Source organism: Cimex lectularius, unplaced genomic scaffold, assembly GCF_000648675.2.
Source record: "Cimex lectularius strain Harlan isolate CLEC.00 unplaced genomic scaffold, Clec_2.1 scaffold161, whole genome shotgun sequence".
NCBI classification, from domain to species: domain Eukaryota; kingdom Metazoa; phylum Arthropoda; class Insecta; order Hemiptera; family Cimicidae; genus Cimex; species Cimex lectularius.
Genome location: NW_019392739.1, coordinates 406,010 through 411,644, shown reverse-complemented (window position 1 = coordinate 411,644; position 5,635 = coordinate 406,010). Strand labels below are relative to the sequence as shown.

General features: G+C 33.9%; 1 non-coding gene across 1 annotated transcript; it reads right to left on the bottom strand.

Moving 5' to 3' along the window:
* Positions 1-5,143: 5,143 nt before the first annotated feature.
* On the bottom strand, positions 5,144-5,216 carry Trnak-uuu. The gene has a single exon. It is a non-coding gene; the product is annotated as a tRNA-Lys (tRNA).
* Positions 5,217-5,635: the final 419 nt, after the last annotated feature.

Sequence of the window (5,635 nt, the reverse complement as noted above, 5' to 3'; positions counted from 1 at the left end):
GCTATAACGTACTTCTGATGTAAGTGTTTTTCGAGTGGCTACCTTCAGTAATTCTCTGCGCCCAGCCGTGTTTTATACAGGGTGTCCGTCTTAGATAGCCCCGCTGAATATCCCTCGAACCATTAAAAATACATGTTTAATATTTAGACTAGTTTCAAATTTTTACCTTTTTTTGGAGAAAATTTTTACAGGGGTCTTTTTACCTCAGGCCCAGTTCGACTTCATAATTTCAGACCCACAAGTCCCACCACTCGAGATGTGAAGCACTGCTGATAAAATAATATAGCCAATTTATAGATAGTATAAATTGTATTACAGCACAGAATATGGAAGAAGGAATGAGTATTGCTTCAGCCTACTTATAACCCTAACTGGTGTGACAGAAACAGCCCTTAAGATGGCGCGAAAATTGACTGAAAACCAGAACAGCGTTTCTAGGCAGCCTAAGAAACATTTTTAATCCCACAATTTGTAGAAATTGTACATTGTTCATTCTTTTGCCTGACCACATTTATTTATAAAATTTGATAAAACTATATAACTTACGTGTTTCATTACTATATATTATTTTAACTTTTTTTTAAGGACATAAGTATTCGGCATATTTTATTAACCGTTAAAAAGTGAAGCAGGTTGATGGACTTACATGCTATAAACATATGATCAACTACACAAAGGCCACCTTTAAAAATCGGAATTCATTGAGTTGTAAAACTGCAAGTAATAACTAAGTTGACGTTTTCTTGTAACTATATTATCCTTTTACTAAATTTATGGCTTAATGACTCGTACAAATATGCAAAGAAGTGCGAGTTTCACAAATAAATTTCTTATATTTACTAAAAAAAATTGTTAATAACAAATAGAATTATACCACATTAGTTACAACAAAAATTAAAGACGAAGTACAAATTACCCATGATGTATCGATACTATTTGTAAGGTTATAATTACTGTATAATATATTCAAGCAGTTACCTCGCTACCGCACTTGGCCTATACATTTTAAAAAGCTATTAACAAATTACCATTAAACAAACATGAACGACGGTTCAGCTCCTCGGGCGAAAGAAAGTCGTTTCGTGGATCCTTAGGTTCAACGGAAGGAATTATCTCGTTTTTCTTGGTTGATTGATTTCCCCTTGGACAATGATCTATTGGTCTACCCCAGGCTCTTTTCGCCATTATACACCGGCCGGTCATTTCTGTACACTGTGATGTACAAATACGTTCATTCCAGATTTTCTGAACTGATGGAAACATATAGGGCATAAAAATTTAAAAAAATCTTGAAACCGAAATTAGACCAATATAGTACCTTTCTCACAATCTCTGTGTGTTAATCTTTCTCTTTCTTAACACAATTAATTTTAGAGCGTTTAGAATAAAATAATCAAGACACAGATATAAACTTCTGAAAGAATACGCAACAATTTTAGGAGCCAAAAGTGAGTTAAATGAGTAAATTAATTCAGGTTTATGTAACTGTTATGTGCCTTAAAATATATAAAAAATTCACTGAGAATAGTGGGTTGGTGAGCGAGAGTGCGAAGAAGTGAGTGCGTGAATTATGTGTGAGTGACTAAATGAGGAATGTCAAGAAATGAGATTGATCGGAAAAGATCGAAGAGAGCTCAGCGAGAAGGATTAAGTGAGTGAGATAATGAGATAATGATTTGTGAGTGAGTCAATAATTCATGTTGAACCGGCACACGGGCACTACTGGGTCTGTCTTCACTCGCGGGTTTTTTGTTTGAGTTATTCAAACGCGTTTCGGCATTACGCCATCTTCAGTGAAAATTCAGTGAGTCAATAATTTATGAAAAGCGATATGAGAGAGAGACAGAGAGAGAGAGAGAGAGAGAGAGAGAGAGAGAGAGAGAGAGAGAGAGAGAGAGAGAGAGAGAGAGAGAGAGAGAGAGAGAGGAACGAGAAAGAGTGAGACAGGAGGGAAAATGAGTGAATGAGAGAGAAAAAGGGTAATTTTTTGTCTTGTGAGTATTAGTGAGATTAGCTGGGCGTTGTTCTAAAATAACAACTCATCTTGTATGCTGATAGATTATTTTACAAAAATCTCTCGCAGTTCCTGTCAAACCCCTAGCTCTTTCCTGCCTTATAATATTTTAAACTTTTTCTGCCAATTTAATGCGTGCTTAAGTACCGATTCAGAAAAATCCTGTCAAAACCTGGAATCAACAGTCAAACTGAGGACAACCAGTCATCCTAACAGTATAGCTCTTAGTTTTGATTTCTGTAAAATCTTAAATAATCAAAAAATAATATAAAAAATTCTTATATTTTTAAAAACTCAAACGGTAAATATTAAAAAAATACCAAAATATCACAAAAACCGAGTTGAGTAGAGTAAGTTAAATATTGCCTGATTTAATGACTGGTGTTTTCTTCCAGACTAATTTGAATGGGAATTTATCTTGCTGAGAGGAATTTAATTTTTGAAACCTTACATAAACGTCGAAATTGTTTCCAGCGGTACACCTTTTGACGTCGAAGGAAACGCGCGACACTCGTCGAAAATGATGGCGTTTTCGTTCCACCACAAAGTCCATCTGCCAAGGAGTTAGAGCCCACGGGTAAAATACAAGTGACCTTACGGACTTATTTTAAAACCAAGCTCCACACCCGTCCGCACACGTCGAAAGCTTTTTATATGTTTATGAGGGGTAGGCTCATATGGGTGGGCCGAAACAGGATACCCTGCCAAACACAATCATGTCACCAGCCTCTTCGGAAACTGACACCTCACCAACAAATATCCTGTACACTCTGAGCTCAATAAATCGTATTAACAGGAATTTCGAACGGGTTGAACAAAAAGCGTTCAAATTAATTTGATGTTATTAAGCATGAAAGAATGAAGTTAGATTTGGTGTAAAAATGTTTAAATTCACTGTTGTGAAATAAATGATTCATTGACAGGACTTTTTCAAAACGACGTTTGGTTTCGATTCTAATCATTAAAGGTTTTATAACAGAATGCATTTCTGAATCTTCTAACCGATGTGTGTAACATGATCTGCCTATTGGTCTTAGCTTAAAGGTAAGCCAATCGTAACTTACGCGATTACAAGAAGCTGGCTGGAATTCGAATTTCTGTTGCAGTCTCTTTTAATTTTTTTGAATGTTAAGAAAAAAACCTGATCTAAGGTTTGCACACCACGGGTACGTGGCTAATACATTAGAATTACAATGCAAAAGCATTCGACGTTTCAAACATTCCATGATATTTAAATTATCCATGTAATTAGAGTATAGCATGTAATAAGTCGTTGTGTGTAATTACATCAAAGTGTGTTACTCAATAAAGGCTGTTTGCAATTCTTGCATATTGTCAGCAAGGAACATGGTCCACACCAATAAATTAACTGAGCGTTACACGTTATAACTGCGTTATTAATTACAAGTTACCCAGCTTATATAAAATAATACCGTTCATATAATCAATACCATTGGTATCTGGTGTTTTTTGTTTTTATCGTTAGTTAGGTGCTATAATCAACACTCATACCTATGAAGGTTACGTGTAGGAATCTGGTGTTTTCAGAATATTCCCGGCACTTCGAACGTCGTGAAGCATCAGCAAGAAAAACGTTAGGAGCACTTGAGAATATGTGACGAGGGTCGCCAAGCCGTTCGGTTCGAGAGCTGTGCAAACTCCTTCCCATGGGCCAACATCGTTTGAGCATAATTCCATAATTTATTCATTAGCATAATGTCCAATTCAAAAACAACCCTTGAGGTCACGATATACTGAATACCATGTTAGCAGTTGGCTAATTTGAATTATTAACCGACAAAGTTGTTAATTCTCATCCAAATGTTTCTACTGTAATTCCATACGTTTATATTATATTAAAATGTTTTAAATACCCTTGAAAATCTATTGAAGTTAAAATAATTTACATTTCTTTTCACTCCAGTGAATAGGATAGTTAATAATTATAATCATGATGGAATAATAATAAATAATAACTGTTGTAATGGAGTTATACAAGTGTACAATTGATTGTTAAACAGCTTATATTTAAATCTATTCTTGTATTGCTGTTTTATCCGGCCAATAGCATAAATCGGGAAGAGAAATTATAACTACAATTCATAAATTGTCACCTTAATTATTTAATTATTGTCAACTTAAAATGCGAAAAATATGTTTTGATTATAATTTACATGAATGTTACAAAACTTTAAATGTTCACAGATATTTTGTTTCTACGGTTTTTCTCGGAAGTCGGCAACTTGCTAAAAACTATTTTTACCCATAAAAATCGTTACTTAAAAACAGATTAATCTTGTCGATGAACTACGACTGTCTCAACCCTATTCCAAGATTTCTGGCATGGACTGAAACAGTGGTCATTAGTAGACTAAAACTGTGATGTGTTTCTGATACAGAAAAAAATAAATAGTTGTATAGTTCAATATTTTAAACATCCGACCAGTATTAACTACTAATTATAGCAATTGAACGCAGAACAGAATTTTTTTTTCGTGTTTTGTGATATGTTTTACAGCGCTTAGTGCAAGGAAGGATAACCTACAATGATGAAAACACGAGCTGATGCTGTTAGACATTTTATTAGTACATTAATAACATATTTTTAGAATTAAGATTTCGAAGAATTCTTTTTAAGAGAGCCTTACCATCTCCAACGATCCGTTAGCAACGTAATGAGAATTTTATTGTGCATAGTAAAAATATGTACCACCTGACCTTATGCCAGCTATTTTCTATTATTATAAAAAAGTTTAATATTTAAAAATGATTATATTAACCTTTTATGTGCTTGTTTTTATCATTAGTTAGGTGCTATAATCAACACTCATACTGACGAAGGTTACGTTTAGGAATTTGTGAAGGACGTATTGCCATTATATAGAGATTAAACAATCTTGTAGAAAGCGAAACTGAAATTTTATATTATTTTACCATAAAATATTGTTGCGATAAAAATATCAAATTATAAGTTAGAAACCAGAAAGCTAAAAGTATAAACTAAATAGATATAATTGAAATACGTATAATCTTTCAATTATTTATTTAGAAATCGATTAACGGTCACTAATCACCACACAACATTCAATTAATTAATATGTAAGGTTTTGGTCGAAATGAAAAAGCTAGTGACACGAGCGGGATTCGAACACACGACCTTCGGCTAAAAAAGCCGCTGCTCTACCACTTGAGCTATCGTGACTTCGATCCACTCGGACATCAACTCCCCATCTCAACCTACAATCTTTCTTATTTTCCACCTTTTCGTAGAGCAGCGGCATATTTAGCGGGGGTCGTGGGTTAGAATCCCGCTCGTGGCACTAGCTTTTTCACTTCGACCAAAACCGTACATAAAAAGATTAATTAATTGAAATAAGTAATTTGGTCAATATAGACCACTAAATATACATTTAATATATTATAATTTTACATCGACAGAAAGCATGAAGGTCATTGCTTTACCTGATAAAGGGTTCCTAAAATGTTAATAATGAATAGAAGGCCCAAGGTATTTTGTTAATAATGTTTATTATCTATTTAATTATATATTTCTAAAAAATATCGCATCAGTTTTTCTTATCATTTTGAAGAGGAAATGATAGGTAATCTGGGGGGAATTTT